The sequence below is a fragment of the Alexandromys fortis genome, unplaced genomic scaffold (genome assembly GCF_014885135.2).
Source record: "Alexandromys fortis isolate MF-2015 unplaced genomic scaffold, M_Fortis_MF-2015_v1.1 scaffold_51, whole genome shotgun sequence".
In the NCBI taxonomy this organism is placed as follows: Eukaryota; Metazoa; Chordata; class Mammalia; order Rodentia; family Cricetidae; genus Alexandromys; species Alexandromys fortis.
In genome coordinates, this window is record NW_026067925.1 from 689,530 (window position 1) to 699,656 (window position 10,127).

Genomic DNA, 10,127 nt, shown 5'->3' on the forward strand with positions numbered 1-10,127 from the left:
ATGCAAAACAACAAAATGTCCGTTACTGAGAGTTCGGTGCAGGTTTCCTGAGGCTCACTCTTGGGTGCGACTTGCTCCTTCTCTCTCACTCGAAGGTTGGAGCTCCACAAATCCACCAATCCTTCTGGGACAGATTGAAATGCCTCTGTTCTACTTTTATCATTTTCTGTTTTACTTTGCTATCAAATTGGAGATTTTTTGGCTCTTACCTGCCTCTTCTCATGGCTTTAGCCATCTTTACTCAGTTTATTCTCTGGAGAGCCTTCAGGTCATGCCTGCATGTCATCTATCACCTTCCAAAGACCTACCTAGATACCTTTCCAACTTGGTTCACAGACTGACACTTATTCGTTAATCTTGACAGCTCAGTTAAAAGCCAGAGATGTACTTTTCTAAATATGTCTTATTAGCAAACATTTCATTAACAAAGCCAGAATAAGAACCCACCTGCAGTGACATTAAATCCTATCATATCTTATCCTATGATAAACATTATTGAGTATTGCTTGTTTTCACAACACACCATACAGAAGACAACAGTGGAGGGAATAATAGTTATTACAAAACATTGCGATTATGATTCTAGAAATTCTTGGCAAACAGAATGAAGATGTGAGAGAAACTATTCATACGAATTGACCCAGAAGGGGCTTGGGTAATTCATGACATAACTTGTTCCTTGTTCCTGTAACTGACTAGACCAAGATTTTTTTGTGACATATGGAGAGAATTTTGAAAGGGAAAGAGGCCCAGATAGTGTCAAATTAGATCATTGAAAAGTCCTGAGGTATCCCTTCAAGGACTACTTGGAGAGAAATTGAAAAAGAAAGGCTAAGCTGAGAGAAAGGGTAAACTACCTTGGAAAGCTAACTCAAGCTAGCAGCACTAGCCCGCACTCCTTCTTGTCCATGAGATCCCATTCTGTCTTGCTCTTTTTTGTTCTTTATTATGATTCTCTCTTATTGATAAAAAGTGAAATATTTCTAGGTTAAATCTTAAGCTTAATTATTTCTTTATCTCCATGTCTCAGGCCATCTTATCCGGTCTTTTGATCTAACACATTCAATTTTACAACTATCTTTCCTGAATTCAAATTTTATACACTCAGCGACTTCTCAGCATCTGCATGGGGAGGTTTATCGCACATCAGAAGTTTCCTATATACTAAGTCAACTCTTGCTTTCTCACTCTGAGCCCCTCATTTTACCTGAAGTGTCTTCTCTATCTCAGTTAATTGCTGCCATGGTCACTCAGCTTTTCAGACCAGATACTTGTGACTTTCTTTAACCCCACTCTGTCCCAAATCCAGCTCTCAGCAAATTCCACAGGCTCTGTGCTTTGGTTTGAATATGAGTAGTGTTCCCCAAAGGTCTATGTGGTAAAGCTTTTGTCCTCGGGTGATACTATTGGGAGGTGCTGTGAAAGCTTATGCCTTATGGGGGCTTCTCAAGTTTGGGGGCATTCCAATGCTTCAAAGAGGCTGGGAGGCACGATGGTCTCATCTCACTCTTCTCCCCACTCATGACTGTGAGCAGTTCCCTCCCCCATGCTGTCTCTACCATTGCCTTCTGGTCCAGTCGCAGTTGCCATCTGAGAAGCCCAAATCAATGGGATCGCCTAATCTTGAATTTGAGCCTCCAAAAACATGAACCAAATAAATCTTTTGTCATAGTGTTAATAACTTCAGGCATTTATTATGGGAACAAAAAAAATTGCCTTACAAATTCTGCCTTGAAAAAAAGAATACCTAAAATACAAGCACATCTCCTCACCTGCAACACGTTCAACACTACCTAATTAGTCTCTTTGTCTCTGTCTTGGCCCTCTGAACCCATCAATAGGCTACTGAAGAGGTACGTTTAACATCTCAGCCTATGTTATTTCTTTTTGGTTGCTTGTCTCCCAGGTATCTTGGAACAAAATGCAAGGTCCTTTCTAGAATCCTCAGGACATACATGATGACTTTGGCTCCAATCGTAATGTCCTCTCCTGAGGCCTGTTTCACACTTGTCATTGGTGTTCGAGAATTCTTAAGTACACCCTCACCTCCATCTTCTGTATTACAAGAAATGTCTCTCTTCTGCTCCTTAGATACTCATGCGGCTATCTCTTCTTCAAGATCTATTAAGGCTTCCCCGCCCCCCTGCACACACAGAGCATCATTCCCTAATTTCTAAAAACTCTTTATCCCCAAAATCAAAACAAATCTGAGATTCCATCTTACACCTGAAAGAATGGCCAAGATCAAAAACACTGATGACAACTTATGCTGGAGAGGTTATGGGGGAAAAGGAACACTTCTGCATTGGTGCTGGGAATGCAAGCTGGTACAGCCCCTTTTAGATGGCAGTGTGGTGATTTCTCAGATAATTTGGAAACAACCTTCCTCAAGACCCAGTAATACCACTTTTGGGTATATATCCAAAGGATGCTCAATCGTGCCACAAGGACAAGTGTTCAGCTATGTTCATAGCAGCTTTGTTTGTCATAACCAGAAACTGGAAACAACCTAAATGCCCCTCAACCGAAGAATGGATAAGGAAAATGTGGTACACTTACACAATGGAGTACTACACAGAAGAAAAAAATAATGACAGCTTGAATTTTGAAAGCAAATGGATAGAGCTAGAAAACATCATTTTGAGTGAGGTAACCCAGACACAGAAAGACAAGTATCATATGTACTCACTCACAAGTGGTTTTTAATCATAAAGCAAAGAAAACCAGCCAACAAATCACAATCCCAGAGAACCTAGACAACAATGAGAACCCTAAGGGAGACATACATAGATCTAATCTACATGGGAAGTAGAAAAAGACAAGATCTCCTGAGTAAATTGGGAGCATGGGGACCTTGGGAGAGGGTTGAAGGGAAGGGGAGAGACAGGGAGGGGAGCAGAGAAAAATGTAGAGCTCAATAAAAATCAATTTTAAAACATAGAAAAAAGAGAAGGCATGGGCTTGTTGAAGTAGGTGTGGACTTGTTGGAGGAAGTGTGTCATTGTGCCAGGGTAGGCTCTGAGATCTCATATGCTCAAACTATGCCCAATGTGACACACAGTTGCATTTGTTGCCTGTGGATCCAGGTGTAGAACCCTCAGCTTCTCCAGCGCCATATCTGCCTGCATGGTGCCATATCTCACCATGATGATGATGGACTGAACCTCTGAACTATAAGCCACCCATTATGCTTCTCTCTATAAGAGTTGCCACGGGGACCTTAGTTCTCTTCCGCATCTTGAAGGATGGTAGCTGAGAAGCCTGACAAAGAAGAAACCTGCAGCCAAGAAGGCTGGAGGTGATGCCCCTGCTGCTGGTGCCCCGCCGTTGGTGCAGCCAAAAAGGATGACCCTACTGTTAAAAAGCCCAAGAAGGAAAAAAAAAACCCTTGAAGCCAAAACCCTGCCTTGATTAGAAGATTGGCAGGTACTCCCGATCTGCTATGTATTCCAGAAATACAAAAGAAAATACTCAGCTGTGAAAACCAACGTTGAAAAGAAGAAGAAAGAAGTCCTTGGTATTGTCATATAAAACCGGTTGGTGGCTACAAGAATGGTGGTACCCGGCGGTTAAGCTTCAAAAAATGCCCAAGCACTATCCTACCGAAGATGTGCCTCGGAAACCACAGCAAGAAGCCCTTCAAGTCAGCATGTGAGACAGCTGAGTGCCAGTATCACTCCTGGGACTGTCCTGGTCATCCCCACCGGGCACCACAGGGGCAAGAGAGTGGTTTTCCTGAAGCAGCTGGACAGCGGCTTGCTACTCGTGACAGGACCTCTTGCCCTCAACAGAGTTCCTCTGCAAAGAACACCCCAGAAGTTTGTCATTGCCACCTCTAAATAGTTGATATCAGTAAGGTTAAAATCCCCAAACACCTGTCTGGTACTTCGAGAAGAAGCAGCTGTGCAAGTCCAGGCACCAGGAGGCGGAGGGAGATCTTTGACACAGAGGGAGAAGTACGAGATTTACGAGATTACAGAGCAGCGCAAGGCTGATCAGAAAACTGTGGACTCGCAGATTTTTTCCAAAGATCAGAGCTGTTCCTCAACTCCAGGGCTACCTGAGATCTCAGTTCTCTCTGACCAATGGGATGTAGCCTCACAAACTGATTTTCTAAATTGCTAACAACCTAATTAAACAGTTTCATGGGGTGGGGGGAACCTCTTTATCCCTCCTCCTTGCCTGACTATTTTCACCACAGGATCCACTATAGTAAAATATAAAACGTATTAAAAGAGAGACAATGTTCTCTTTGCTAGTTTCCATATTCCCACAACTGCTGGTACATACACTGGCTGAATGTGTCCCAAACGATGAAAGCTGGGCAGGCACGAATGGTCCAGCACAGCCTTCATCTTGGAGAAGAAAATCAGAAGCATGAAAGGGCAGGCTTCCCAGGGCCCTGGAATCCATCTTTTGTGAGACTAGTATGGTAAAGGAGAGAATGTGGGGGGAAATTCAGAAATTTCAGAATTCTGGAAAAAAATGTTTTGAAGCAAGGATCGAATGCTTGTGTGTTTGGGAGTGGGGCTTACCACGCATCATAACAAGGACCCATGCTGCTTGTTTGAAACCACGGCAGTAACTGAGTTTGTAAAAAATCATTTTAGTCATCACTTGTTTCTCAAAACACACATAGGGTACGAGAGAAGGAATAATTCATAAAGAAAAGACATTTCCCACTGTTCTGGAGGCTGGAGAGTCCAAAGTTGAAATGCCTGCGGGCGGGGGGGGGTATCTTACTGTATTGTCCTGTGTTGACAAGTGAAAAAGAGAAGGGAGGGAAGGAGAGAGGAAGTGGAAGAGAGAAAGAGAGAGAGAGAGAGAGAGAGAGAGAGAGAGAGAGAGAGAGAGAGAGAGAGAAGGGAAGTGGAGAGGGAGAGGTGCAACATAATTACAAAGCGAAAGGCAAACACATTCTAGACACAGGAGTTAAAATGTATGTATTATTTAAGTACTGCAATGTATATACTGCGTGTAAGTATAGAAGGTTGCCGGCCACAGCCTGCTGCCTTGCTTCTCTGACTTCTTGTCTCTCCATCTGTGTGGGATGGGAATGGTAGCACAGGGTAGCTTTGAAGAGCAATATTTCAGTGACTAAAACGTAGATGAGGGTCCAGGATGACCTTAGGTAAGATGGGCTTCCTTATGTTAACATGATCTAGATATTTCCTCATAAGTGTGCATGTGTTCTAAGTGTTTGTAGAGCCCATCAAGTTGAAACATTAACCTTCCCAGTCTCCTATTTTTTTATTTGACGTTGGGCAAGTTGACTTTAATATTCCATTTCTTAGTTATTTCCTCATCCGGGAAATAAGTACGGTTGTAGTTCCTAGTCATTAAAGTTGGAAATAATAAATGAACTCATACATATTTAAAAACAGTAAAATGGACTACCTCCTGATAAAGCTTCAGTAGCATTAGCTATCATTTAAATGGTTTTAGATTTATTTTATTTCGCGTGTGTGCGGGTTTTGCTTGCCTCGATGTGTGTATGCCACATGCATGCAGTACCCACAGAAAGTATCAGAACCTCTGAAACTGGAATTGTGGATGGCTGTGAGCTATCATGTGGATGCTTGGAATCAAACTCAGGTCCTCTTCATGAGCAGCAGGTGCTCTTAATGGCCTAGTTGTTTATATAGCAACGAAATTCGCTATTATTTTTAAATCATTTTAACAGCTTTTGCTAACTTCTGATCAGATCTCAGGTTAGGTGCTGTGTGTGTATCGATGTATTAGCAAGGCTCACTCATTGTACCTAATAGGGAAAGCTGGTGAACCACACACCTGAGTCTTTCTCAACTTGCCTTGTTTTCAGTGCCGTTCTAACTTCTTCCCATGGCAAAAATAAAATTACCTGGCCCCCAATGCCAGTCCCAGTAACTTGTGCAGTTGCCCTTTCTCCATCCCTCCCTATCTCTCTTTCCCTCTATCTCTCTGTCTCTATGTGTGTCACTCTCTGTCTCTCTCTGTCTCTGTCTCTCTGTCTCTCTGTCTCTGTCTCTCTCTGTCTCTCTCTGTCTCTCTCTGTCTCTCTCTGTCTCTCTCTGTCTCTCTCTGTCTCTCTGTCTCTCTCTCTCTCTCTCTCTCTCTCTCTGTGTGAATCCCATGTACACAAAAGGCCAGGTTTAGATGGGGTTTGGATGGGGTTCAGGAAGTTCTGTGGGAAATTTTGAGGTACATCTGTGGACAGGTGCAGAGGTCTCCGTTATAGGTACTCCCATAAGAGTGAAACTTAGCATAGAATATCAAATCTTAACATTTTTCCCAGTTGCCTAGTAGCTGTGCAAACTGATACAAACAGATCTGTAGAGCATTTCGGGCACTGTGTTGTGGAAACTAAGGGTGGTTTTGCTACTAAAGGTCACGCTAACACATTAAACTGGGGATAATGCAAAGCATATTAGAACCTCTGTCTCCCTCCACACATACACGGTTCTGATAGGCCATGATGGGCTCTGGTCTCACATCATTCAAAAGTAACTTTGTGGCTAACGTAGGCAAATATATGCAGAGTTGCAGTTAGAGGAAAGGCTCAGAAGGCAAAAGCACCAGAGAGTATAGAACATAACACAAAGCCTGTCCTACGACAGATGCAAATCTAACCAACGGCATCCTGGCTGAGTGATCTCTTTGCTCATACGGCTCTCTCCGCAGGGCAGGGCGTGCCATCTGTACCCTTTGACCCGATTTTAGACTCGTCCACTACTCCACTTCATCATGCATTTGGCCATTTTCCTTTTTGCAACTCTGCAATTCTTCTTCTCCAAGCATGTTCGCTCACCAGACACACCCAGGCATCCCAGTCTTTCTAATCACCGCTAAAGTCCTGCCTTTGCCCCACAACCCACATTCCCAAACTTCCCAGTGCAGACTGGAGATGAATCAGGCTCTGTGCCTCTGATGCAGGTTCTGTGTCTCCGATGAAGAAAATGTTCTCAGTGTTCTGTGTCCCTACGGTGCTACAGACTCCTCAGAGGTGGGACGTCTAACTCCATGCACACATTTTTATTTTGTTTGTGAACTGATATGATCATGTCTGTGATATGCCAGTTTATGTTCAGAAAATCATATAAAGTAGCGTGAAGTTTCTGCTAAGACATAAGACATTGTGTTAAAGCTAGCACAATATCCATATATGTTTACTTCCTAAGAATACCACAGAAACATCTAACTTGCGACTGGACTATTCAAATAAAGGGAGCAGTGGAGAAAGACCGAGGGAATAGTGTAGTAACTGAACGTGTGGCAGTCAGTGGCTGGAGTCCTTTGCGCTTCCTGGATGGAATCGTGATTCACAGGAAGATGTGTGAAGACTTGGTCTCTAGCAGTTTTTGCTTCCCTGTGTTTCACAACAGCTGCCTGTTTCTGCCTGTCTGGCAGCGCCCTCTAGTGTTCAGGTTCAGGGCAGTCCTTTGGTATCAAATCTTTGCCTTTTTTTTTTTACAGCCAAATCTTTATTAAAATATCTTATACCACAGTAGTAATACATTCAATACAAAGAATACATATGATAAGACATGTTTTTTTTTACTCTCACTTCATTTTCCAGGCTAGAAGACACAGTGCCTTAAAGAAAAGGCAAAATTTTATCATTTATATAAAAATCTATATTACATATATATGTAACCAATACATGGATATAGATATGCTGGAAAATATAAGTGTATACACATGCATATATGTGTATTGTTTTACTCCACCAAGAACAGTATTTTTTTAAAAAGAAAACAAACTATATCTTTTTTCACTCTACATACCAATCCCAGTTCCCACTCCCTCACCTTCCATTCCCTCCACCTTCCTCCCCACTCCACACCCCCACCATCCACTCCTCAGAGAGCGTAAGGCACAACTGCTTTGAGGAAGGACCAAGGCTCTTGACTTGCTTCTTGACAGCAGTCAGTGTTAGAGTTCTCAGTCTGGGGTCCAGGACTCTTGGCACTAAAGACTGACAGCTCTCTGTTCTTCTGGTAAGGAAGGTCTGGGGGTCCTATTCTGGCTCCTCCAGCCGTTCGTTAGTGTTATGCACTCTCTGCCTGCGTCTCTAATTCTTTCTTGTTTCCTAACCTAGCAGCTTGAAAGTGTTCAGGTGTTTACCACCTCCACCCGTATTAAAAATAAATTATTTTCTCATACAATATATCCTGATTACAGTTTCCCCTCTCTCTATTCCTCCAAGTTCCTTCTTACCTCCTACCCCATCCAGATACATTTTCTTTCTGTCTCTCATTAGAAAAGAACAGGCCTATGAGGATGCTGGACTAAAATCTGTTAAATGATGTAAACAGGCAAATTGTATACTACATGAATTATTTATCAATAAAGATTTTATAAAACTTAAAAAAGAACAAAAACATAACAAAATAAACTATAGTAAGATAAAAACAAAAACCACTACATTGAAGTTGAACAAGGCAAACCAACAGAAGAAAAAGAACCACAAAACCACATGACTCAGAGACCTATTTGTTCATGTGCTCAGACGTCCAATAAAAATACCAAACTGAAAGCTACACTGTGTATGCAGAGGACCTGGTGCAAACCTGTGCAGGTCTTGTGTTTGCTGCTTCGGGCTCTGTGACTTCATATGAGCTTTGCCTAGCTAATTTAGAGAGACTTATTTTCCTGGCATCCACCATCCCCTCTGGCTCCCATACTTCTGCCGCCTCTTCTGCTGGTCCCCCGAGCTTTGAGGAGAGGAATCTGACAGAGATATCCCAATTAGAGCTGTGTGCTCCAAGGTCTCTCTCTTCACATAATATCTGACTGTGGGTCTCTGTATTTGTTCCCGTCTGCTGCAGGAGGAGGCTTGCCTGATGATGGCTGGATAAGGCACCAATTTATGAGTATAGCAGAATATCATTAGCAGTCATTTTATAGTTGCTTTTTCTTTCTTTATAGACCAGTAGGTAGGTCTCGGGGCAATCTAGTCTCTGGTTCTTCGTCAATCACCCGAGCAGTGACAGGTATGGGTTCCATGCCATGGAGTGGGCCATAAACCAAATTAGACACTGGTTTATTAACCCCCACAAACTTCGTGCCACCATTGCCCTAATATTTTACAGGCCGGACAGATTATAGATCAAAGGTTCCACGGCTGCATTGGTGTTCATGTTTCTCTCTTAGTAGCCTGCAGAGTGCCTTCCCATACCAAAGACACAAGAACGTGCCGGTGCAGGCTTTATGTAGGCACCAGTTCACCCTCTCCATGGGCAATGAGTTGCATGGGTGCCGTCTTCAGCAATGCTGCCCTTATGTCTGTTAGGAGAGGGCAGCCCATTGTCTTGGTAACAGCCTGGGTTGTTTAGAGATTTCCATGGGACCTTTTTGCGCCAACGCTCAGTCCTGGTACTGGCAACATCATTTGGTGACAAGACCTGGTGTTTCCCCCGTTATTTGGAGACTTCATTAGGATTGTCTTCATATATTTTAGGAAGTTTCCACTGCACTAGGTGGCTATATGACCTTCAATTCTAGCTGTCTCTCCCTGCATTCCCTCCCTCAACCCTGTCTCTCCTCACCTCCCCACCTGATCCTCCCATTCTTGACCCTATTACCCTAGTCCACCCATAAAATTTATTTTGTTTCCCCCTCCCATAGAGATCCGTGTGTGTGTGTGTGTGTGTGTGTGTGTGTGTGTGTGTGTATCCCCCCAGTCCCTTTCTCTGTTCCAAATCCCTCTGGTTATATAGATTACAGGCTGCTTACCATTTATTTAATGGGTAATACCCACATATAAGCAAATATATACCACATTTATCTCTCTAGGTCTGGTTTACATCACTCAGGATGAGTTTTTTATTTCCATCCATTTGCCTCCAGATTTCTTGTCATTTTTTATTACTTTATAAATAATACCAATCAAAATTTCCACTTCTTCCCCTCCTCCCAATTCCCTCCCTTCCCCCTCCCCCTCTAGAGAGAGGGCCTGTGGGAAATCCAAGGCCATCCCCCCTCCACCCAGGAAGGTGTGCATCCAAATAGAATAGGATCCCAAAAAGCCAGTACATGTAGTAGAGACAAATCCCAGTGCCATTATCATTGGCTTCTCAGTCTGCCCCAATCGTCAGCCACATTCAGAGGGTCCAGTTTGATCCCATGCTCGTTCAATCCCAGTCCAG

The 10,127-nt window shown here is 43.1% G+C and overlaps 1 pseudogene; it reads left to right on the top strand.

Moving 5' to 3' along the window:
- Positions 1-576: 576 nt before the first annotated feature.
- LOC126502032 (60S ribosomal protein L6-like) lies at positions 577-4,117 on the top strand (annotated as a pseudogene).
- The last annotated feature ends 6,010 nt before the right edge of the window (positions 4,118-10,127 follow it).